This window comes from Ranitomeya variabilis, chromosome 5 (genome assembly GCF_051348905.1).
Source record: "Ranitomeya variabilis isolate aRanVar5 chromosome 5, aRanVar5.hap1, whole genome shotgun sequence".
NCBI classification, from domain to species: domain Eukaryota; kingdom Metazoa; phylum Chordata; class Amphibia; order Anura; family Dendrobatidae; genus Ranitomeya; species Ranitomeya variabilis.
This window is the reverse complement of record NC_135236.1, coordinates 301,135,563-301,162,913: the sequence shown is the minus strand read 5'-3', so window position 1 is coordinate 301,162,913 and position 27,351 is coordinate 301,135,563. Positions and strand designations below refer to the sequence as shown.

The 27,351-nt window shown below is 43.5% G+C and overlaps 1 long non-coding RNA gene across 3 annotated transcripts in view; it reads right to left on the bottom strand.

Annotated features, from left to right (window-relative positions):
* Positions 1-27,120, bottom strand: part of LOC143773634 (uncharacterized) — a 141,551-nt gene extending 114,431 nt beyond the window's left edge. Inside the window, exons 1-2 of one of the 3 annotated variants that reach the window (XR_013215264.1) lie at positions 27,087-27,108; positions 20,252-20,345 (exon numbers count right to left, since the gene is read on the bottom strand). This is a non-coding gene — a long non-coding RNA (uncharacterized LOC143773634). Of the gene's footprint in view, positions 1-16,597; positions 16,667-20,251; positions 20,346-27,086 lie in introns of those variants that run through there. The other 2 variants (XR_013215265.1, XR_013215266.1) reach the window with 2 other exon arrangements.
* Positions 27,121-27,351: the final 231 nt, after the last annotated feature.

Here is a 27,351-nt window from a genome sequence, read left to right as displayed (position 1 = left end):
AATAATTGAGTGGTTTCCACTTCTTTTTCTGTTGCACTGGGGAGGGACAAATCATTTCTCATTTATATAGTCATGTATGGATTTTTTTGATTATCCTTGAAAGTTATTAGTCCTCTGAGGTGTATACATCATTGCTTTGTAATGATAATATAGTTTAATTCCAAAGACATCCCAGAGCATGGCTATGCTGGTAGGAAACCAGCTGAGAGAGACTGCAGTGCACATAATTTACCAGGAGCCCTGGAACTAGACCATGATGATTCTAAACAGGAGGGTAAATAGGGCATCATTTGGGGGGGCAGGAGACGTGTAAATTTAGGCAGATTTTAAGATAACCTGTTATCAAGCTGTACTACGTCAAACTAATGGCATGTATGTAAAGGTGCTTTAATGGTGATTAAATACTTATTTTTCTTGTAGAAATCCATTTTGCTGTTTTAGAAAAATCCATAGTTGAAATTGTATGCTAATGATTGTCGAGTGCAGTGCCCCCTACAGTCTGCTTCTCTGCTTTTTCTCCACATTCTACCTCCCTCCTATCTCTGGTCATTGAAATATGAGTGATTTGTCAGTCAGAGATATTAAAGGGAACCTACCACCCCGTTTTTTAAAAATTAGATAAAAATAGTGTGAAATAGGGGCAGAGCTGGGCTTTACATTAGGGCCTTTTCGGTGCCTTTACACCGCCGTTAGGCTGCCCAAATACCTTTGTGAAGTGGCCGTTTTCTGCTGTCACTCAAGTGGGTCAGGTCGGATGGGCGTGGTCACAGCGCTGTTTGTCCCCCAGGATCCTGCTCATCATTACGTTGGTGGCGTAGTGGTGTGCGCATGTCCAGCAGGCGAATCCACTGCCCAGGAGATGAATAACGGCGCGGTCTTCGCTATTCAGCCGTTTACCGGTGGGCGCGGCCATCTTTCCTGTGGCCGCGCCTGCGCAGATGGAGCGCTCTGCTGCCCGTGACTTCAGGAAAATGGCCGCTGGATTCCGTGCGTGCGCAGATGGAGATCGCGGCGGCCATTTTCCTGAAGTCCCGGGCAGCAGAGCGCTCCATCTGCGCAGGCGCGGCCACAGGAAAGATGGCCGCGCCCACCGGTAAACGGCTGAATAGCGAAGACCGCGCCGTTATTCATCTCCTGGGCAGTGGATTCGCCTGCTGGACATGCGCACACCACTACGCCACCAACGTAATGATGAGCAGGATCCTGGGGGACAAACAGCGCTGTGACCACGCCCATCCGACCTGACCCACTTGAGTGACAGCAGAAAACGGCCACTTCACAAAGGTATTTGGGCAGCCTAACGGGGGTGTAAAGGCACCGAAAAGGCCCTAATGTAAAGCCCAGCTCTGCCCCTATTTCACACTATTTTTATCTAATTTTTAAAAAACGGGGTGGTAGGTTCCCTTTAAGCAAGAAGTGGACGGGGAACAAGGAGAGAGACAGAAGAGCTGTAAGCACAGGGCCCACCCACTGCACTTGCAACTTATTATCTTACAATTTCAACTATGGATTTCTCTAAGAAGCAGAAAAATGTATTTCTGCAAGAAAAGTAAAGATTTAATCAGCATTAAAGCACCTATACATAAATGCCACTATTTTGTGGTATAAAATCAGGTTCCCTTTGATATTGAGTTACATTGACATGTATTAATAAATATATGTATATACAGTTGTGGCCAAAAGTATTGACACCCCTGCAATTCTGTCAGATAATACTCAGTTTCTTCCTCAAAATTCGACGGATTGCAACGGACGACAAAAATCTGATGTGTGAAAGGGGCCTTAGTAGTGACCAAGAAAAATGTAAGGCACTGTCTATTCACTCTCAATCAAGGTGTTCTGTCATTATCTACAAACATACTGTAGAGGTAATCTACAGACGACCATGATAACATTCCCTCATCTCTTGTAACTTATTATTCTCTCTTCATTTAATCTTACACTAATTATTCACAATGGAAAGAGTCATATAATACCCACTTTCCTAATTTATTGGAAACTTTTCTATTCTTGCTTTCATTAGAAACTGATATGTCTCAGCCTTGTGTGCTGTCTCGCTAATGAGCAGTCTTCTATGTGGTTTTATGTATATTTTACCTCAATGCAATAGTTTGCATTACAGATTCTAATTAAATCTTATCACCATTCATAACTCTGTCACAATGTATTACTGAACAATTTCCTGACTGCATACCTATAGAAAAGGGTTAAGTGAGCCTTGTTCATTAGTCATTAGTGCTCCTCTTCAGAAACATAATTACCACATTTGGTTTTCAGCAGCATCTCGTGTTAATTACAACATTTCTTCAAGTGAAATTTCCCAAGGTCTTAAAACAAACAGCAATAAATGTCTTTTAATTCTCTCATCTTTCATTTCTGAGACATCTGCCCAAGGTCAATCTCCCTTTTCCATTAACATTTCCCCACCTGTATCTGTTTGTGTCCGACACTCCCAAATTTTAAATGCTTTGTGGAAGATCTCTTCTACACGATTGCTTGCATTTTATACTTCTATTTATTAGGAGACTCCATCTGTGACTTCGTATACGGACATGTCAAAGTAACGATTGGCATTTACCCATAATAGGGATCATGCTTTCTCCTATTTTTATATTAAAATATTTGTCCATAGTGAATGGAAACTAATCCCTATTCTGCACCATGAGGTTGTCGTATGAAGCAATGGAAGGAAACCAAATTTCAGACACATATTGTGTTTAAAAGTTACCACCTTTGTATTATGTATTTGTATCAATTATAATGCATATTATGGACATGGAAATCTTGAAAGATTGAGGCAATTTACTGCTAACTGACATATGACTTGATTGCCTCAGTTATGGGGTCTTCATTATTAGAAGAAGGCAAGATTAAGAGATATGGATAAATCGATGAAGGCCTGGGAGATTTAAACAATTTGCTCAACTGCAGAGTTTGCCTTGCCACAATATCAGTTCTATAATTACTGCTAATTATGCCATGCTTCAGACATTGAATGATGAGACCATCTAATAAGCTAAGGAGGCAGACAATTGACTGATGGATGAAACCATTTGGGATGTACCATATAAAGTCTTTTTAGGAATCTTTTGGAGTGGGTCTGCATTAAAAGATTCCTGAAAAATTGATAAAAAAAGATCTTTCCTATATATTGTCTTCTTTTCTTTATTTCTCTATTCTCTATTTCTCTATTCTTTTTTGCATGAAATATTTTATTGAAGGAAAACAACATTACTGTAGACAAAGTCAAGTCACAAAGACATTATGATAATAGCTTTTAATTTTAAGCAATTCTTCAATCCTGTGAAAAGTATGGACCATGGCATGGGTAAGGAAACATTGACCCCACCTCAGTAGTGATTAATGAGAAAAATACATGCCACCCAGTGTTGAGTAATAACTATCTGGGACAATCTGTCCCTAGTATTTGCATCATTAAAGAGGAGGGTGAAAAGTGGAAGGGAAGGGAAAGGGGGTAATTAAGGAAAATCATAAAAAAGTTATGGCTAGAGGGGTAGACTGATATGTAATTGTCATAACAAAAACTCAAGAAGCTCTAGAAGAGGTTATGGGCCAGGCACCCATGAGGCTTGGGGATTCCTCAGAGCATGTGTACTCGCTCTAGTAGAACCAGATTTTGTCTACAAGTACAGGGTTCTTTTTTAAATCAGAAGTTAGCTGCTAGAGAAAATATATCTTGTTAATTTGTGCAAACCAGTTTGGTGTAGTAGACTTCCAAAGAGCCAGAATACAGGCCTTATTTGATGATATAGTAGAGTGGAAATAGCTTTCTATGAGTATGTTGCTGTGATGAATGAGAAAGAGGCCTGGGTTCTTTGGAAGACACTTTCCAGTAAGTTTGTAGGAAATCTTATGTACCTCTTTTCAAAAATGTGTCAGATGACTGCAGTACCAAAACATATGAAGCAAAGATCCCTCCTCCAAATGCAATGTCATTATCATGTTGTTGAGGGATATATTTATTTCAAGACTGTCGGAACTCAGTATCATCTGGTTAAAAGTTCATAATTAGCTTCTTTGCTTCTGGTATCTTGGTAAAACCTCCAAATGGAGTATACTATAAGAATTTTGGCCTTCTCGTCAGGTGGTCACATCATCTAAAGGTCCCATTCCTATTTTGACAGGAAAGAAGGGAGCCAGTTATCAAAAGACAATGAATCTGTGAGCATAAACATGGAACCGGGTCTCAAAATGAGCAAGCTTTAACCCCTTGAGCCCCCAAGTCTGTTTTCACCTTCACGACAGGCCAAAATTTACAATTCTGACCAGTGTCATTTTATGAGGTAATAACTCTGGAACACTTCAACATATCCCATTAATTCTGGCACATACTGTACTTCAGGATAGTGATAAAATTTCTTCAATATAATTTGCGTTTATTTGTGAAAAAAATCTAAATTTGGCAAAAATTTGGAAAATATTGCAATTTTAAAACTTATAATTTTTATGTCCTTGAAACAGAGAGCTATGTCACACAAAATAGTTAATAAATAATATTTTGCACATGTCTACTTTACATCAGCATGATTTTTTCAACAAAATTTGCAAAACTATTTATTTTATGGACCACATTACATTTGAAGTGACTTTGAGGGGTCTATATGAGCCCAAAGTGACACCATTCTAAAACTGCAACCCTCAAGGTGCTCAAACCTACATTCAAGAAGTTTTTTTAACCCTTCAGGTGCTGCACAGGAATTTTTAGAATGTGAAAGAAAAAAAATGAACATATAACTTTTTTTCACAAAAATATTAATTTATACCCCAAGTTTTTTATTTTCAAAAGGGTAACATGAAAAAGTGAACCGTAAACTTTCTTGTGCAATCTCTCTTGAGCATGCCTATATCCAGTATGTGGGGCAAAACCAAGGTTTGGGTGCACGGCAGGACTCAGAAGGGAAAAAGTGCCAATTGAAATTTTTGAATGCAAAATTTGCTGGAATAATTAGCAGATGCCAGGTCGCATTTGGAAAGCCCCTGATGTGCCTAAACTGTGGAAACCCCCCACAAGTGTCCCCATTTTGGAAACTAGACCCCTCAAGGAATGTATCTAGATGTGTGTTGAGCACCTTGAACCCCCAGGTGACATTGAGCCGTGAAGATAAAAAAAATCACGTAGGGTGACAGAAGAAATTGCACCATACACTTTGTTGTGCAATTTCTCCTGAATACGCAGATACTCCATATGTGGGGAAAAACTACTGTTTGGGTGCATGGTAGGGGACAATACAATATATTTTTATTTTGTGATTTAGAAAAAATATTTTTACAAATTTGTTTTCATTTTTTTTAAACTTTTTTACTTTGTCCCACTATGTGTCTTTTACTTTTTGCAGTCTGACCACTTTTAAAGCATAGGAATACAGGAGCATTCCTATACTTTACAAACTGTCAGCACTTCACTGACAGACAAATTTGCTACATTATGCTCTGAGTCATTTTTACTGCACAATGAATGGTATAAATATAGAACCCCATAAAATATGGAGCATTTTTTCCCTTTTCCCCACACGTGGAATTATTATTTCCATTTTCGCTTACTGAATATGGTAAAATGAATGGTGTATTGCAAAACTACAACTCATCACCTGTGGGTATGATGGTTTAGTATATAGTTCTGTCAGAAGTGGGTTTCTTGTATAAATACAATCTGGGTTCAAAGGCGCCATGGTTCCCTGAAAAGGATGAAGTATTTCTTTCTTCACATTAAAAGATGTGATCCAAAGAGAAGGTGTTGATGTCATCTGGAGAGAAAAAAGGGGTGGTGATGGTAAAGGGTCCAGAAGAGAGAATGCTAAGCAGTACAAGAGAGAGCTATTTCCCATGGAGTCGAGAGCCTATCTGACCAATGAGAGTGAACAATCAGGAAAGAGGCAAAGCAAGGCAGTGGGAGCAAAGGCTCATGAACACAATGAATTAACAGAATAATTGACCCAGGACAGAAGTGAATTAGTGATGGGGATAAAATATTCCTAAGAAGTGAGAGTTATGATGACTCTCCAACAGTAGTAGTGTCCTTTGTGTTTCCATCACTGTCCAACTCAGATGTGTCAAAGAATGTCCTTATATAGCCCCAGGCATGAAAAAGCTGGGACCTATCAAGCGGTGTCAAAGCTCTGGTGCTGACTTAGGCAGGTCCTCTGGGAGATTTGCATTGTACACTTGGTCTCTCTGTCTGTGATTTAGATCTACATTACTTCAGGATCAATAGAATCCAATACAGCAAGTCAGTTGGAGGGACTAGAAGTAAATGAAATACATTCTGATAAGTCCACCTGAGTGAATATGGAAAACGATGCTCCATTTTGGTGCACATGTAGGTGAAAAGGATGCCACACAAATAAGATTCCCCCGTTGCATCCTTTGCACATGTTTTGTCCAAGGGTGGGCAATATTGAATCCGTATTAAGAGCACATGGTTTTAGACATCAGACAGAATCTGAATTTTTGCCCCATCAAAGTCTGCAAGGCCATTCTCCCAGACTTTTCATACCAATTGTTCTTTGAAGGTATAGTAGTGAACTGTGGCAAATAATGCCCAAATGAGAAGAGACAGTAAAGGATAAAATCCCCAGCACTCTACAGACTCATTCTTATACAACATGTTCAGTGGAGAGCCTTTCCTGAAGGAGATTGAATAGTGCAATCATAGTGAACTTTAGGTCTTCTTAGTGGGTTCCTTCTGTTAAACCTCTTATATGCAAGTTATTATTCTGGCTCCTATTCTCGTTATGCGGCCCATTGCATTGCGAATCACTAACAGAGGAACTAACAGAGTGGGCTTACTACTGGAGAGGGCCCCACCTCTCACAGTCATTTCTTTTGTAAAACAACTTGATGTTCTTATATTAAGTCTTCTGAATGCTTCAAAAACTGTTCAAAGCCACTTCAGGAAACTAGTAAAAACTCTTTCAAAACCTCCCAAAAGAAGGGTCGTTTCCTTTAGCGCGGTCCACTAGAAAACTCAGTTTTTTAAATGCTGATTTTTTCGAATTTGCTTCCGCACTGATTCCGCAAAATGGCAGACATTAACTGTTTTTATTCAATCTCAAATGGTCATCAAAATGCTAAAAAAGTCCATATTTTCACCTCTCCATCCCCTTTGCATAACCCGTTCGGTCCCCATGGCATCTTCAGATTGCCTCCTGCTAAGATCCTTGGATCTCTTACTCTGCGCCAGGACTTCCGGCTAAGTTGATATGCCAAGAGGGCTCAGCATAAGTGCATGAAAGCTCACGGAGACATGGTGTCACTACTTGTGCCATGACCTTGCATGACCGTGCGCAGAACCCTCCTGGGCTCGATCAAGCACGGAAGCTCCAGCCAAGAGTTTGAGGTCTGGGAATTTCAGTGTGAGTGTCAGTCTCAAGATGTGTTGAGGACCGGACAAATAATGGGGTTTTTTATCATATAGACCCCTCAAAGTTACATCAAATGTGAAGTGGTCACTAAAAAAATGGTTTTGTAAATTTTGTTAGAAAAAGGAGAAATCGCTGGTCAAATTTTAACCCTTAACTTTTTAACAAAAGAAAAAATTGTTTCAAAAATTGTACTGATGTAAAGTACACATGTGGGAAATGTTATTTATTAACTATTCTGACTGAGTGACACATCTCTCTGATTTAAGGGCAGAAGAATTAAAAATTTGAAAATTACTAAATTTTCCAAATTTTTAGCAAATTTCGTTTTTTTTTCCACAAATGATATATTGAAGAACTTTTACCACTATCTTGAAGTACAATATGTAATGAAAAAAATAGTCAAAAAATTAGTGGAATCTGTTGAAGCGTTCCAGAGTTATTACCTCATAAAATGACACTGGTCACAATTGTTAAAATTGGCCTCGTCATTAACGTGCAAACCACTTTGGGGGGTCAAGGGGATAAAAAAAATTCTGCATTTTTTAAAACTTTTTTTTACTTAGTCCCTCTATAGGACTTTCACTTTTTTTTACTTTGATCTCAGGTATAATGCATTGCAATTTACTAGCATTGCAATGCATTATACCTATATAGAATCTAGCTTGGTGTACCCGTGGGTTATCATGACGACCATGGGTCACCATGGCAACGATTGGACCCTCATGATGACGTCATGTGGGCACCGATCTGAAGGCAGAGGGCGCATCCTCCCTCTGCCTGCCTCCTAAATGTATCAATCACAGCATTTAGGTGGTTAAATGTCCAGGGCGGTGCTCATACCATCCCTGGCTATTAGTGCAGTAGCTCGCCTGCTCCATCATGTGCTATGTCTGTCATTGGTCATTAATGAGTTAACTATAGACCTTTAGAGAGTATTTAATCTTCAACTTACTTAATTGTTCACAATAACAGTAATTTTGACCAAGTGTGCCCAAACTTTTACATCTCACTGTTGAGATTTTATATTTGGTGTGTCAAGCAAAGAGGGCGATCCTTATTTTCCAAGGTAGGGGCTTGCACATCTTTATACTGTCGATATGTCACAATTAGGAATACCTAGGTTTTCTTACCGCCCTTGAGAGTCATCTAATCTATTGTGTTGCCTTCAGAGCGGAGAAGATTGTGCATCTCGGCTATATAGATATTATTTCTGGCTACCTTCCAACAATAATCTTTTTCTTTTTTTTATTTGTATAAATATGCACTTAGCGCAGATTTTTTTTTCACTGTTTTGCCTGTTGTTCATTGACCCATCATGAGATTTTGAAAGGAAACAATGCAAAACACAGCCACCAGCAGATGATGAATGCGTGGGATTGCTGCCACGTTATAATTATGCCTTATAAGGCAGAAAAAAATAACAGCATGACTATCGTAATATAAATATGCATAATTTTAGCTTTCTTGTGTATTTAGTCTGAACTTTCTAAGATGTGATAGTGACCAAATAATAACTTTTGTTGTGTGATTATTGCAGAATTCTGGAGTCAAGACATGTGCAACAAATGTATCTATAGGATCAATAGGAAAGAGTTCGATCATATTACTTGTGATTCAATTAATCTATAAATCAAAGAAATTGCATTTTTATGGAAATTTTATGCGCTTTTGGTATTCCTTGATACAAATGAATTCTCATTGTTGCTTTCAAAATAATTTGGGGAGTCTGAGTGGTGTAAGGAGAACTTTGCAAAATGCAACAGTCATGCCGTTCATTTGAAGTCATGGAACACAAGTGGTGGGATGGCGCAACTAATATTTTCCATGTAGCCCAAGAGGGCAGTTTAAGGCCAGAATCTCACTAGCGTATGACATCCGATGTGAGAGCATCGCATGCGAGATGCTAACTGTCTGAAGCTCTGCCATGAGCGTTAGTTGAGTGTCAATACTCTGTGCTCCGATCCTCTCGTATCAATCAGAGGATCGGAGCAAAGGTGCGAAGCAGATAGAGAAACTAATTTCTCCATCTCCTCTGTTGCCGGCGTACGCGGGAATCGCACTACAAGTTGGTGACATCCAAGTGTAGTGCGATGTTTCACATACACCCATTGATTTATACGGGTGTGTACGACCTGAATTTTGCGTGCAATCGCAGCATGCTGTGTTTGTTTTTCAGTCAGATCTTGATCCGATTAGAGCTGAAAAAACCCCACAGATGAGCACACAATTATAGAAAAATGATTTATTCGCAAGTGTGAGCGAGCCCTAAGGTATATTTACCCATCAGACCCAATCCCTGGAGGTCTGACTGCTTGCTGCCCAAATCCATGACTCTAAAGAGTTTGGCGTGTATGATGCTGTGGTTGATCATGTTATTCTAATCATTTCTATGGAAGTGCTGAAGACCAACCCACCACAGCACTCGGCTCCCTCCAGTGGTCCCATTAAGTATGAATTTAGCGGCACTGGTACATTCACATGGGGCGTGAGATCCTCAGAGATTGAAAAGTTATCCAATATCACTATGATAGTCAAAAATGTGCACACTTGAGAATACCCATTAAAGCTGTCACTATTCCTGTCCTTGCTATTAAATCGAAAGCTGATGTCACAATAATGTTCCTGTGCAACCACGATTTCCAAAAGGGCAATAGAGCGATCTGGTTTTAGTATATATATATATATATATATATATATATATAAAATAAGAGTTCTCCTAATTGTCACACACCACGCACCTATTCATAGTGTGTACATATAATAATTTATTAAAAACCTAAATGTATTGGATTTATGTGATTTGCTTATAATGTAGCTGAGGAAATGAGATGACCGAGGAATAATCATCCAACAGAATGGTAAATATTTCACAGATACTGAGCAGAAAAGCAATTCTGTACATATGCCAGGGTGAGAACATTTTGTGAACAGCAGATAGAGCAGCAGTTTCATAGCGAGCCATCTTTGTTCTCTCTATTCCCTTTTAACAGTGGCCATTATTTTTACATCTGCTACATTTGCATAAATCTACAAATCAGATGTCATTCAATTAATGCATTGTTTTACAGTAAATTTATTTTAATCTATTCAGTGATGTACAAGTCAGTAATGTGCCTAGAGCGGCGCTCATTTCAATTAGCTAATCAAGAAACGATATTTAAAAGAATATGATGTACAACATTAGTCAGTAATTGCCAATAAAAGGAAGCGGACTGACCTTTTCAGCACGTAATGCTTTTACTTTACACAAACCTGTTTGAATTTAGCTTCTTGCTACAATAATAAATTATGCTTAAAGGTGTAGCACCAAATCAGGTCAACATAGAGGTCACATTTTTATTCCATTGATTATTTGCCTAATTGTTTTTCTAACCATAATTTTTATAGTATAATATGACTCTTGTTTTATGGAGTTTAAGGGAGTGATTTATAAAAACTGATCTTCTTCTCTCAGTTTTGATGAGCATTGCGCAGACGTAAGATGTACCAAATTTATTAAAGAGGACACGTCACCAAGTTGTCATGTTGAATTGAACAGACAATGAAAGTGGAATAAGATTTTTTTTTTTTTCATTTTTTTAACTTACCATTGTGGAGATATTAGTAATAGAGATGAGCGAACATCGTCAGCTCCCTCCTTATTCGGCAAGCTATAGCGCTTACCGAAGAAACTGCATCGGGAACCCAGATATCTGTATCGCTCCCGATGATCAGCTCTTCTTTGCCACCGCTGCATGTGTTGCGGCTGTGTGACAGTCACAACACACAGGCTCTCCATGCATGTGTTGCTACTTTCACACAGCCGTGACACATGCAGCTGCGACGCCGGACAGCTGATTATCGGGAGCGATCCAGGTATCCGGGTTCCTGATGCAGCTTCTTCGGTAAGCGCCATAGCCATAGTAATCAAAGTAGTTGGCACCTAATGAGTTAATCTTTTTGAATTCTAAGTGGGTGTTTTCAGAATTTTCACTGGGAAATGTGTATATCTTCTCTCTGTGTGATGCTAATCAATCATAATCAAGCAGCCACAATTAAAGGAAAGAAGAACGCCCCACCACCATAGGTTAGAGCAGATTTCTCAGTGTGTGTGATATAATGATACAGCTCTTATCTTTCAACTCTTATAGTGACACTATCGAATGGAAACAATGTTCTGCTCAGTTCACCTCATCTGTCACCTTAATACTTAGTAATACCGGTGTAAAAATCACCAGTCTTGAAGAATCAGGGCCAGAGGCATGGCTAGGGTTTTGGTTCAGGCGGGGCGAAGCTACTGAGTGGGCCCCTAACCAGGTAACCTTGATTACAACTCGGTATGTGGCCCCTTTGACAGTCACAGTAACCTGAGTTCCCCTATAACAATAAGTGCCCACTTTACATTTAATAATGTCCCGAGTCTTTCCCTGTACAGCTCCCCTATACACAGTATGATACTCTCTTATACACAGTATAATGCCCCCTCACTGTATAGTACCACTCACACAGTATACTGACCCCTTAGTAGCCCCCAAACTGTTTGATGGCTCCAACACTGTATGATGGCCCCTTCACTGTAATCCCCACTCTGTACGATGGCCCCCTAGATAGCCTCCATATAGTATTATGCACCAGATAGTCCTAAATATAGTATAACGCACTCTACATAGGCCTACTCTATATTGTATAATGCACCCCCATAGGCAGACTCTATAGCACAAGACAGCACCCCATTGGCAGACCCTGTAGTATAAGGCAGCACCCCATAGGCAGACCCTGTAGTATAAGGCAGCACCCCAATAGACAGACCTTGTAGCATAAGGCAGCACCCCATAGGCAGACCCTGTAGTATAAGACAGCACCTCCATAGACAGACCCTGTAATACAAGGCAGCACCCCCATAGGCAGACCCTGTAGTATAAGGCAGCACCCCCATAAGCAGACCCTGTAGTATAAGACAGCACCCCATAGGCAGACGCTGTAGTATAAGGCAACACCCCATAAGCAGACCCTGGAGTATAAGACAGCACCCCATAGGCAGACCCTGGAGTATAAGGCAGCACCCCATAGGCAGACCCTGTAGTATAAGGCAGCACCCCCATAGACAGACCCTGTAATATAAGGCAGCACCCCCATAGGCAGACCCTGTGGTATAAGGCAGCACCCCCATAGACAGACCCTGTAGTATAAGGCAGTACCCCCATAGGCAGACCCTGTAGTATAAGGCAGTACCCCCATAGGCAGACCCTATAGTATAAGGCAGCACTCCCATAGGCAGACCCTGTAGTATAAGACAGCACCCCATAGGCAGACACTGTAGTATAAGGCAGCACCCCATAGGCAGACCCTGTAGTAAAAGGCAGCATCCCCATAGACAGACCCTGTAGTATAAGGCAGCACCCCAATAGACAGACCTTGTAGCATAAGGCAACACCCCCATAAGCAGACCCTGTAGTATAAGACAGCACCCCATAGGCAGACCCTGGAGTATAAGGCAGCACCCCATAGGCAGACCCTGTAGTAAAAGGCAGCACCCCCATAGGCAGACCCTGTAGTATAAGTCAGCACCCCAATAGACAGACCCTGTAATATAAGGCAGCACCCCATAGGCAGATCCTGTAGTATAAGGCAGTACCCCCATAGGCAGACCCTGTAGTATAAGGCAGTACCCCCATAGGCAGACCCTGTAGTATAAGGCAGCACCCTCATAGGCAGCCCCAGTAGTATAAGAGCACCCCATAGTCAGACCCTGTAGCATAAGGCAGCACCCACAAAAGCAGATGCTGTAGAATAAGACAGCACCCCATAGGCAGACCCTGGAGTATAAGGCAGCACCCCATAGGCAGACCCTGTAGTATAAGACAGCACCTCCATAGGCAGACCCTGTAATACAAGGCAGAACCCCCATAGGCAGACCCTGTAGTATAAGGCAGCACCCCCATAGACAGATCTTGTAGTATAAGGCAGCACCCCCATAAGCAGACCCTGTAGTATAAGACAGCACCCCATAGGCAGACGCTGTAGTATAAGGCAGCACCCCATAGGCAGACCCTGTAGTAAAATTCAGCACCCCCATAGACAGACCCTGTAGTATAAGGCAGCACCCCATAGGCAGACCCTATAGTATAAGGCAGAACTCCCATAGGCAGACCCTGTAGTATAAGACAGTACCCCACAGGCAGACGATGTGGTATAAGGCATTACCCCATAGGCAGACCCTGTAGTATAAGACAGCTCCCCATAGGCAGACCCTGTAGCATAAGGCAGCACCCCCAAAAGCAGATGCTGTAGAATAAGACAGCACCCCATAGGCAGACCCTGGAATATAAGGCAGCACCCCATAGGCAGACCCTGTAGTATAAGACAGCACCTCCATAGACAGACCCTGTAATACAAGGCAGCACCCCCATAGGCAGACCCTGTAGTATAAGGCAGCACCCCCATAGACAGATCTTGTAGTATAAGGCAGCACCCCCATAAGCAGACCCTGTAGTATAAGACAGCACCCCATAGGCAGACGCTGTAGTATAAGGCAGCACCCCATAGGCAGACCCTGTAGTAAAATTCAGCACCCCCATAGACAGACCCTGTAGTATAAGACAGCACCCCATAGGCAGACCCTATAGTATAAGGCAGAACTCCCATAGGCAGACCCTGTAGTATAAGACAGCACCCCACAGGCAGACAATGTGGTATAAGGCAGTACCCCATAGGCAGACCCTGTAGTATAAGACAGCTCCCCATAGGCAGACCCTGTAGTATAAGGCAGCCCCCCATAGGCACCCCCTGTAGTATTAGACAGCACCCCATAGGCTGACCCTGTAGTATAAGGCAGCACAACAGAGGCAGACCCTGTAGTATAAGGCAGCACCCACATAGGCAGATCCTGTAGTATAAGGCAGCACCCCCATAGGCAGACCCTGTAGTATAAGACAGCACCCCCATAGACAGATCCTGTAGTATAAGGCAGCACCCCTAAAGGCAGACCCTGTAGTATAAGGCAGCCCCCATAAAAAAAGCAATAAATACTCACCTCTCATCCTCCTTGATCCAGCGGTGCTCCGAGCTCCCGCTCATCTCCTGACAGCGAGCACCGAGTGGTGACATCATCACGCCCACTGTCAGGCCATGTGCACACGTTCAGTATTTTTCGCGTTTTTTTCACTATAGAAACGTGATAAAAACACGAAAAAAAACGCTTACATATGCCTCCTATTATTTACAGTGTATTCCGCATTTCTTGTGCAAATGTTGCATTTTTTTCCGTGAAAAAATCGCATTGCGGAAAAAAAAGCAACATGTTCATTAAATTTGCGGAATTGCGGGGATGCCGCACACCTAGGAATGCATTGATCTACTTACTTTCCGCATGTGGCTGTGCACACCATGCGGGAAGTAAGCAGATCATGTGCGGTTGGTACCCAGTGTGGAGGAGAGGAGACTCTCCTCCACGGACTGGGCACCATATAATTGGTAAAAAAAAAAGAATTAAAATAAAAAATAGTGACATACTCACCTTCGATGGCCCCGGAGTCTTCCCGCCTCTCAGCGGTGCATGCTGCCGCTTCCGTTCCTATAGATGGTGTGTGTGAAGGACCTGCGATGACGTCGCGGTCTTGTGATTGGTCGCGTGACCGCTCATGTGACCGCTCATGTGACCGCGACGTCATCGAAGGTCCTGCACACACACACCATCTATAGGAACGGACGCCGCTGAGGAGATTGGCTGTCTGCAGAGGGTGAGTATAACCATTTTTTTAATTTTTTTTAATTTTTAAACATTCTATCTTTTACTATTGATGCTGCATAGGCAGCATCTATAGTAAAAAGTTGGTCACACTTGTCAAACACTATGTTTGACAAGTGTGACCAACCTGTCAGTCAGTTTTCCAAGCGATGCTACAGATCGCTTGGAAAACTTTAGCATTCTGCAAGCTAATTTCGCTTGCAAAATGCTAAAAAAAACCCGCGAAAAACCAGGAAAAAAACGCAAAAAAAAAAAATGTGGATTTCTTGCAGAAAATTTCCGGTTTTCTTCAGGAAATTTCTGCAAGAAATCCTGACGTGTGCACATACCCTCAGTGTCGGCATCAGTGACGTCAGACGCCGACAGGGGGTTGATGGGAGAAGGAGCGTAGCGGTCCTTCTTTTATAAATGCAGTCAGCTGTAGCTGTTCTGAACACGGCCATACCAAATATGTGTACTTTTTAAAATAAAAACATTTATTTGTGGGTACAGTATATATACAGTATATGTTTTATTATTTTGTAATTTTTGAAAAAAATATTTTGCACAAGCATTGCTAAGCTTTGCAACTGTCAGTGCTGCACTGACACGAGCTTGTTAGACAATGCACTGCTCATGATCTAGCAAGATTGCTATTTGCTAGCACTAGTGACCTGGATGAAATCATGATGATGTTGGGTCACCAAAATTGGCCCCTTGCGATGATTGGAGGGGAGGACGATCCCCCTCCCTCTCCCTGCTTTCTAAATACAGCTGTTGATAACAATTGCAGAGTTTAGGAGGTTACACTGCCTGGACCCATGCGAGCACTGCCCTGGCAGTGAGAGCCGGGTGTCAGCTGTTAGCTGAACGCAATACGGCGATTGCGCACGCACAGCTCCTGTGCTTGTAAAATCACCAGGATGTATCTATACGTCCAGGGTTGGTAGGTCCTACCCAAACAGGACGTATGAATTTGTCTAAGGAAACGGGTTAACTAGTACATGGCTGTTCAGGAATATGTATACAATTTAAATAATAGCTGAATTCTTATTATGTACTACAAACATGTCCAAAAGCATATCAGTAATATATAGGGACCTTCACTACTAGACTGAATCCCAAGGTGCATTTAGACAGGGGGGTGTAAAAATGTAACAACCTAAAAAATGGATAACTAGTATCCACACACACCAATCACCAAAGAGCTATATATAAAATATTAAAGTTTATTATGTTGCAAAAAATCTAGACAATACACACATTGAATAAAATCTTATACAGTCACACTTGACATGAAAAGAGAGGTAAGAGGAAAAGAATTTAACTTAAGTAAGACACACGTGGTGGCAAGGTGGAAAATAACAGGCACTGGGTCATTGCAAACTATCTAACATAATGCAGACCTATCCCCATCAACCCAGCAAGTGCTGCTCGGATAACATAATAAAGTGCTAACAGTACAAATATATAGGTCTGCAGAGTATGTAATAAGAAATTCAAAGCATACCCATATGTGTAGAAGCCCGTCCACAATGCCACAGAGACCCCGACGCACGTTTCCCTGCTCGCTTTCTCAAGGGGAAGGCGTATATACATATCATATCCTGCCTAGTCCTGTTTTTATGTCCGTCCTACTCTGTCGTGGGCCAATCATCAGTCGCGCATGGCACCGCCACCCCCGGGTCCCAGGTGCACCTGTTTCCGGCACTCAAACCCAGCGTGCGGGGAGGAACTCCTCCATGATGTCACATCCGCTCGCCCTCAGTTAAAAGAGGCCTTTTGGCAGATGCAGGGATCCCGGGTGCAGTGCACATGCGCGTCACCATTTTGTTGAAGCCCCACAGAAAACCAGTGTGAACAGTCCAGTCTATTACGCAAAAGGGGAAGGGGGATGTCATATATTATGGTCACTTCCAAGTCAATAGTAGGGTAAGTATAGCGGGCACAGAAAAAATGAAATAAATATAAAAAATAAAAATAAGAACAGAAAATGCGATCACCTGCCCCAGTAGCAGAGTCACCCACCCACATGGAATGTTGGAGTGTGTGGGGCGGGGGCACCTGACGCACCTGTAGCGCCCCCACACCACATATTCACACAGTGCACAAAAGAAAAGATGATATATGTATATAAAAAAAAAATCTTGAAAGTTGCATCAGGGGAGTCTTCATATTACAGCCTTTGCTCCAACTTGATCAATAGAGACCAGCAATCTCAGAGTAGACAAGACCGAACCATATATCAGAAAACAGGACAGGTATGAGTCAATTACTGAAAGGAAAGCGCCGTAAAAGCACAGGGAAAGCACAGTAAACAAAAAACAATTAAAGTGGATAGACAAAAACACAAACAGTTAAAATACGGCAGGAAGTTCACAGGAACAGTACAAAGCTAAGTTTTTCATTAAGTCCCATCGGGGACATAGTGCTCAGCTCGACAATCCACCTGACTTCAGATTGTGCCAAAGTTTGTTTCAAATTCCCACCCCTTATACCGCCATATACTCTGTCAATACCTCTGACTTTTAGACCCCAAGGGTCTGAATTGTGATGTTGTCTAAAGTGTCTGGGTATAGTTTTAAGCAGTGAAGGATCATCCACCTCCTTCGCTGCAAGGATGTCACGGGCATGTTCCCTCACCCTAACACACAGTTCCCTAGATGTAAGGCCAATATACGTTTTAAAGCAGGGGCATTGGGCATAGTAGATAACGTACGAAGTGGTACATGAAATATAATGAGTAATAGTGTACTCACAAGCAGGGCAGCCACTAGGAATTTCAGGGCCCCATACTGGCAAAATTTTCAGGGCCCCTTGAAACTCCACAATGGCTCCACTCTAGCCCCGCCTCTACACCTCGAACCTTCCACAGTCCCACCACCCTCTCTTGGAAAAACTCCACTTCTGCACCACGTCCTCACCAATCACACATTAACAGTTCCCATCACCAAGTCACATATACAGCCAGCAGGTTTTTATTTGGCCAAAAAAAATTTTAATCCGCCACCACGACAAGGCAAACTCTTTTGGCTGGCTCTACTCCACTGTAACTGGTATTATATAACAAATCCCATGCAAAAAATGTCAAATAACCCCTACATAGAAATAAATTTGCACAAACAGGATCAAACTCAAGCACAATAATTTTTATTATACAAACCACATTAAAATCAAATCCTAACATACTGTGGCATACTCTGATAAATGACAACTACAAAGGAGTAACAGGTCAGAGGCTACAAACATGCATGTAATAGTACTGATATCCTCAATATAACCATAACACATGTGCATAGTGGGTCCAACAAAATGGAGCATAACACACCATGCTGGTAAAAAGCATCCAGCAACAACACAAGGGAAACATTAAGGGAGTTATAACCACTCATGCAGCATATTTACCTCAGACCTGAGGCGCCACAACCCCTGATTTGATTTTAATGTGGTTTGTATAATAAAAATTATTGTGCTTGAGTTTGATCCTGTTTGTGCAAATTTATTTCTATGTAGGGGTTATTCCACTGTAACTTGTTAAACCTTTTTTTTAAAATATCCAATAGAATTTTAGGTATATTTGTATTTATTTTTCAATTTCTAAAATGACCAATAATGCCACATACAAGGGACAAATACCACTGCACCATGACCGAATCACATATTACCACCACATAGTGACCGAATAATACCACATACAAGGAACAAATACTGCCAAACCATGACCAGACCACATGTTACCACCACAGTGACCGAATAATACCAAATACAAGGAACAAATACCGCCACACCATGAACAGATCACATATTACCACCGCATAGTGACCGAATACTACAATACTGATCATTAATTAAAAAAACAAACAATACTAATGCCATTATACAGAGGAGATCTGTACTTAGTATACAATGTCCTTCTACAGGTAATACAGTGATCACCAGTGACATTATACACAGGAGCTCTGTAAACAGCATATAGTGTCAGTGTACAGGTAATAAAGGGATCATCAGTGACATTAAACACAGGAGCTCTGTATATAGCACATAGTGTATAGAATCAGTGCACAGGTAATACTGGGATCACCAATGACATTATACACAGGAGCTCTGTATCTAGTGTCAGTGTACAGGTAATACAGGGATCACCCGTGACATACACAGGAGCTCTGTATATAGCATATAATGTATTGTGTCAGTTTACAGATAATAGAGGGATAACAAGTGACAATATTGTTATGACCCCAATGGCGAGGGTCTCAGAGATATCAGCAAGTCTGCGAAGTACAAAAATCCAGCTCATAGGGCAGTGGTAACTGGGTTGACCATATATCTACTCCTAACGCCAACACTAGAAGTAGCCGGGGAACATGCCTACGTTGGTCGCTAGATGTCTCGCGCCAGCCGGAGGACCAACCACCCCTAGAAGAGGAAAACAAAGACCTCTCTTGCCTCCAGAGAACAGACCCCAAAAGTTGGATACAAGCCCCCCACAAATAATAACGGTGAGGTAAGAGGAAATGACAAACACAGAGATGAACTAGGTTTAGCAAAGAGAGGCCCACTCACTAATAGCAGAATGTAGTAAGATTACTTATATGGTCAACAAAAACCCTACAAAAATCCACACTGGAGATTCAAGAACCCCTGAACCGTCTAACGGCCCGGGGGGAGAACTCCAGCCTCCCTAGAGCTTCCAGCAAGGATAGGATACAGATTATGTACAAGCTGGACAAAAATGCAAACAAAAACAATAGCAAAAAGCAAGAAAGCAGACTTAGCTTAATCAAGCAGGAACCAGGATCAGTAGACAAGAGCACTACAGATTAGCTCTGATATCAACGTTGCCAGGCATTGAACTGAAGGTCCAGGGAGCTAATATAGCAACACCCCTGACCTAACGACCCAGGTGAGCATACAAGGGATGATAGACATACCCAGAGTAAAAACACTAGTAGCCACTAGAGGGAGCCAAAAGGTAAATTCACAACACAATATACACCCAAATGCTGTATACAGTGTACAGGTAAAACAGTGATCACCAGTGACAATATACACAGGAGCTCTGTATATAGTGTCAGTGTACAGGTAATACAGTGATCACTAGTGACATTACACACATGAGCTCTGTATATAGTACATAGTGTAAGTGTACAGGTAACACACTGACTCATCGGTGACGACTGTAGTTGAAGTCCTTCATCTTCGCTTTTCTTCTTCATCCAGTGCAGACTGCCATCACTTCTTCCAGCCAGGACTCCTCTCTGCAGAAAATAACACAGTTATCTATTGCCCATTACCCAATTTTTAGCCAACCTCTATATTACGCCAGATGAAGAAAAAAGCGATGGTGTTGCCCTGAACAGTAACAGGACCTCTCCTCACCCACACTGAAGACAGTATCCTAAAAAATAATGTCCTTTAATGACCCCCTACAGTAATAAAATCCCACATTCTGGACCCCAGGTGTCCTCACATTCTGGACCCCACGTGTCCACCCATTTTGCCTCATGTCTTTCCATATTGCCCCCATAGTCATCCATAATAGTATAATGCATCCCATAGTCATATATAGTCGTATAATGCAGCCCCATAGTAGTACAATGCAGCCGCATAGTGGTATATAATGCAGCCCCATAGCGGTATAATGCAGCCCCATAGTGGTATATAATGCAGCCCCAGAGTGGTATAATGCAGCCCCATAGTAGTATAATTGACCCCCATAGGGGTATAATGCAGCCCCATAGTGAATAATAGATTGTAAGTTTGTGAGCAGGGCCCTCATTCCTCTTAGTATCTGTTGAAGTATTTGGTTACTGTTATGCTGTAATGTCTTTTGTCTGTACAAGTCCCCTCTAAAATGTAAAGTGCTACGGAATATGTTGGCGCTATAGAAATATTATTATTATTATTATTATTATATGCCCCATACTGTGGCTTTACAAAAAAATAATGCATCTAAGGCATGGACCTTCGTTCCGGCATATGACAGTGATGTCATACGCCGGCGATGTGCCCACTGATGTCAGCTGCCGGCAGATTCGCTGGTGACTTAACTGTTGTCGTTTGGGAGTAATCTGCCGCATGGAAACAAATTTTAACTGCCTGTGCATCTGAGGATGCAGAGGCAGTTACTTAGCTGGCAGAATCCTGCAGCTGGGGCTCGATCCAGTAAGGGCAGTAATGCCCCGATGGCGGCCTTGCTTAGGTTAGTGGGTTTGGGAAGAAGGATACTTATATTATAAAGTCTTCAGGAATATTAGGAATAATTAAGGTATATAAAAGAATTGTCCAGCTGAAAAAAGTGTAAGGCTGGGGTCACATGAGTGATGATTCTCTCATGTGAGAGAATCGGCTCAATCATGCTACTGACACTGGGCTCAAACTCTCATCCGAGTGTCATCTGATTCTCTTGCATGAAATAATTGGTGCACATTGAGAAGAAATAGAACTTAATTTCTCCATTGTCTGAGTCCGTGGATGTCGGACTGCACTCAGATGACAGCTGAGTGCAGCCTGATGTTTCACACGCTGCAGATTATTTTTCCACAGACCAATTTGGTCTGTAGAAAAAAATCACAGATCTGCGCTGCCCTATAGTATAACATTATGCCGAGCGTTATCCGATAAACATCACATAGCATTCGACCGTGTTATACTCTCGTGTGAGCGAGCACTAAGAGCCCTTATTCCCTCTGCATATCTTCACCCACTAGCCTCTCAGGCTGGAGTCCGACCTCAGTTACTTTTTTTCTGTAATACTGTGGAAGTTTTGCATATTTCTACATATACTGTACTTGTGATATATATATATATATACTAGCTATTGAACCCGTTCTACGCCCGGGTGGCGAGCATTTATATTGGTATATGGTCTCCATCCTGGTATGTGCTGCTCCCATCTTGCTCTCCCATCCTGTCATGTGCTGCTCCATCCTGCGCCCCCATCCTATCATGTGCTGCTCCATCCTGTGTCCCCATCCTGTCATGTGCTCCCATTCTGCGCCCCCATCCTGTCATGTGCTCCCATCCTGCGTCCCCATCCTGTCATATGCTGCTCCATCCTACACCCCATCCTGTTATGTGTGTGCCCCCATTCTGTCATGTGCTGAGTGCGGGCGGCTGTGCGTGGCTGTGCTGAGTGCGGGCGGCTGTGCGTGGCTGTGCTGAGTGCGGGCGGCTGTGCGTGGCTGTGGTGAGTGCGGGCGGCTGTGCGTGGCTGTGGTGAGTGCAGGCGGCTGTGCGTGGCTGTGGTGAGTGCGGGCGGCTGTGCGTGGCTGTGGTGAATGCGGGCGGCTGTGCGTGGCTGTGCTGAGTGCGGGCGGATGTGCTGAATGCGGGCGGCTGTGCGTGGCTGTGGTGAGTGCGGGCGGCTGTGCGTGGCTGTGGTGAGTGCGGGCGGCTGTGCGTGGCTGTGGTGAGTGCGGGCAGCTGTGTGTGGCTGTGGTGAGTGCAGGCGGCTGTGCTGAGTGTGGGCGGCTGTGCGTGGCTGTGCTGAGTGCGGGCGGCTGTGCGTGGCTGTGCTGAGTGCGGGCGGCTGTTGTGAGTGCGGGCGGCTGTGCGTGGCTGTGGTGAGTGCGGGCGGCTGTGCGTGGCTGTGGTGAGTGCGGGCGGCTGTGGTGAGTGCGGGCGGCTGTGGTGAGTGCGGGCGGCTGTGTGCGTGGCTGTGGTGAGTGCGGGCGGCTGTGGTGAGTGCGGGCGGCTGTGTGCGTGGCTGTGGTGAGTGCGGGCGGCTGTGGTGAGTGCGGGCGGCTGTGCGTGGCTGTGCTGGGGGCCTGAGCAGGCGGGGACACCGGCGCGCTGTGGGGGTCAGGTGCGGGAGTCGCCGCTAGCTCAGGCCCCCGGCACTTGCTATATTTTCCTGTCCCGGCGTTCCATCGATGCGCGCTGCTCTGTCCTCCACATCCTTTGGCTGTGACTGTTCAGTCAGAGGGCGGCGTGCATTAATCATCATCGTGCCCTCTGAACTGAACGTCACAGGCAGAGGATGTGGAGGACAGAGCAGCGCGCATCGATGGAACGGAGGACAGGTAAATATTGCATACTCACCCTCCTGGCTCGTCCCTGCTTCTCCGTTGGAGATCGCGGTGTGCGTTCAGTGCTTACGCATACCGCGATCTCCTGGGAGCGTCACTCTGTGGGGTCCAGACTGCGCCGGCGCTTGCGCTTGCGCAGTCTATAAAGGCTTCGGACAGAGTGACGCTCCCAGCGTTATATTATAGAGATATATATATACTAGATTGTGGCCCGATTCTAATGCATCGGGTATTCTAGAATATGCATGTCCACGTAGTATATTGCACAGCCCACGTAGTATATAGCACAGCCCACGTAGTATATAGCACAGCCACGTAGTATATTGCCCAACCATGTAGTATATTGCCCAGCCACGTAGTATATTGCCCAGTTACGTAGTATATTGCCCAGTGACATAGTATATTGCCCAGCCACGTAGTATATTGCCCAGTTAAGTAGTATATTGCCCAGTGACGTAGTATACAGCACAGAGCCACGTAGTATATTGCACAGCGATGTAGTATACAGCACAGAGCCAGGTAGTGTATTGCACAGCGACGTAGTATACAGCACAGAGCCACATAGTATATTGCACAGCGACGTAGTATACAGCACAGAGCCACGTAGTATATTGCCCAGTGAAGTAGTATACAGCACAGAGCCACGTAGTATATTGCACAGCGACGTAGTAAACAGCACAGAGCCACGTAGTTTACAGCACAGAGCCACTAGTATACTGCACAGAGCCACGTAGTATATTGCACAACGACGTAGTATACAGCACAGAGCCACGTAGTATATTGCCCAGCCATGTACTATATTGGCCAGTCAAGTAGTATATTGCCCAGCTACGTAGTATATTGCCCAGCCACATAGTATATTGCCCAGCCACATATCTGACAGGTTAAAAAATAAAAAATAAACATATACTCACCTTCCGAGGGTACCCTTGTAGTTCTGTTGCCTGTGTGCGGTGCAGGCGGCAGCTTCCGGTCCCAGGGTGTGATGACGTCGTGGTCACATGACCGTGACGTCATGGCAGGTCCTTCTCGTGCAGGCGCGCAGGACCTGTGATGACGTCGCGGTCACATGACCGTGACGTCATGGAAGGTCTTTCTTGTCATGGAAGATCCTTGCCACCGGAACCTGCCGCTTGCATGGAGCGGTCACCAGAGCGTCGCGAGGAGCGGGAAAGGCGGCATAGGTGAGTATATAATGATTTTTTATTATTTTTAACATTAGATGTTTTTACTATTGACGCTGCATAGGCAGCATCAGCGACTTGGTTTCCATGACAGACAGAGGCCGCGACCAATGAATATCCGTGACAGAAAGAAAGACAGAAGGACAGACAGAAAGACGGAAGTACCCGTTAGACAATCATATAGTGGATATATATATATATATATATATATATATATATATATATACTAGCTGAAGAGCCCAGTATTGCCTGGGCATAGTAAATATCTGTGGTTAGTTATAGCACCTCACTTCTCTTATTTTCCCATCACGCCTCTCATTTTCCCCCTCACATCTTTCATTTTCCCTCTCACATCTCTCATTTTCTCCCTCACACCTCTCATTTCCCCCCACTCCTCTTATTTTCCCCCTCACTCCTCTCATTCCCCCCTCACTCCTCTCATTCCCCTTAACACTTGTCATTTCGACCTCACATCTGTCATTTTCCGATCACTCCACTATTTTCCCTCACTCCTCTCATTTTGCACTCACACCTTTTCATTTTCACCTCACACATCTCATTTTCACCTCACTCCTCTCATTTTCACATCACACCTCTCATTTTCACATCAGTATATACATGTTTGTCATCTTCCTTATATATAGTATACACTAGTATGTCATCTCCTGTATATAGTATATACCCGTATATCATCTCCCCTGTATATAGTATATACCCGTATGTCATCTCCCCTGTAAATAGTATATACCTGCTGTATGTCATCTCCTCCTGTATATTGTATATACCTATATGTCATCTCCTCCTGTATATAGTATATACCTGGATGTTATCTCTTCTGTATATAGTATATACCTGTATGTCATCTCCCCTGTATATAGTATAGACCTGCTGTATGTAATCTCCTCCTCTATATACCTACTGTATGTGTCATCTCCTCTTTTATATAGTATATACCTGTATGTCATCTCCTCCTGTATATAGTATATACATGTGTCATCTCCTCCTGTATATAGTATATACCTGTATGTCATCTCTTATATATAGTATATACCTGTATGTCATCTCCTCCTATATTAGACCTCGTTCACGCGTTATTTGGTCAGTATTTTTACCTCAGTATTTGTAAGCTAAATTGGCAGCCTGATAAATCCCCAGCCAACAGGAAGCCCTCCCCCCTGGCAGTATATATTAGCTCACACATACACATAATAGACAGGTCATGTGACTGACAGCTGCCGTATTTCCTATATGGTACATATGTTGCTCTTGTAGTTTGTCTGCTTATTAATCAGATTTTTATTTTTGAAGGACAATACCAGACTTGTGTGTGTTTTAGGGTGAGTTTCATGTGTCAAGTTGTGTGTGCTGAGTTGTGTGTGGCGACATGCATGTAGCGACTTTTGTGAGATGAGTTTTGTGTGGCGACATGCGTGTAGCAACTTTTTGTGTGTCGAGTTGCATGTGACAGGTTAGTGTAGCAAGTTGTGTGCAGCAAGTGTTGCGCATGGCGAGTTTTATGTGTGGTGCGTTTTGAGTATGTGCAAGTTTTGTGTGAGGCAACTTTTGCATGTGTTGCAACTTTTGTACATGTGGCAATTTTTCCGCTTGTGCAAGTTTTGTGTGTGGTGAGTCTTCCATGAGTTGAGTTTTGCACGTGTGGCGAGTTTTGCGTGAGCCTAATTTTGCATGTGGCGAGTTTTGCATGTGGCGAATTTTGCTCGTGGTGAGTTTTGAGCGGTGACTTTTGTGTTTCGACTTTTATGTGGCAAGGTTGGTGTATGTGTGGTGAAATGTGTGCTGAGGGTGGTATATGTGTTCAAACACGTGGTAATGTGTGGCGCATTTTGTGTGTGTGTTCATATCCCCGTGTGTAGTGAGTATCCCATGTTGGGGTCCCACCTTAGCAACTGTATGGTATATAATCTTTGTCGCCATCGCACTCATTCTTTAAGTCCCCCTTGTTCACTTCTGGCAGCTGTCAATTTGCCTCCAACACTTTTCCTTTCACTTTTTCCCCATTATGTAGATAGGGGCAAAATTGTTTGGTGAATTGGAAAGCACGGGGTTAAAATTTCATCTCACAATATAGCCTATGACGCTCTCAGGGTCCAGACGTGTGACTGTGCAAAATTTTGTGGCTGTAGCTGTGACGGTGCAGATGCCAATCCCGGACATACACACATTCAGCTTTATATATTAGATATATAAGGCCGGGATCACACTTGGGAGAAACTCGCACAAGTCTTGCATCTCAATACCCGGCACTGCTACAGTATTTAGTGTGTGTTTATTTTTCCATCACATGGAAGGTGAGCCTGTTCGTCAGCTATAAATCTTGATGACCAGTGTCCTGGTGACCCCCTGCAGAGAAGGATGAGGCTGCTGTGCCCCATCTGCCCCCTGACAGGACACAGGAGCTCAATTCAGAAGACTGAAGTTTATCAGAGCAGTTTGGAGGTGTAAATGTCACCTGTGGGAAGCTTGAGAAGGGGGCTACTATGTCCTGTGAGGAGGCAGATTCAGCTCAGCAGCCTTATTATGCTTCTCTGCAGGAGGTGAGGAGGGAGGGGTCACCAGCACAGACCGCGCTGTACTCTTATCAGGATCTACAGTATAGCTGATACAGACGGGTCAGAGTATAGCAGCATCCTCAGTGGGCCAGCTGCTGTGACGATAGTAAGGCCGATCATGTCAGAGGCTGCCTCTGCTGCATATGTGGACTGGAACCTGTCAAGACACCATCCTTACACTTCACCAGCACAGGCAGTCAGGCTCAGACACTCACCCGATGATGGCTGCGATGTTCCTGCTACTCACTGACTCACTGACTGTAACTGCCTGGTGGGAACACTGAACTGAGCCCGCGCTCAGCAGGGATTGGATGGTGGAAAGTCCCGCCCTGCTGTGGTCAGTCTGTGATAATGTCGCTCCTCTTTCTGCATCCACACACCGCTCCGGTTTATGTAAGCTCTGACCCCGGGCCCCTCCAGCTCACGGGCCCCATACACCGGTAAGGGTAATAATGCCCTGATGGCGGCCCTGCTCACAAG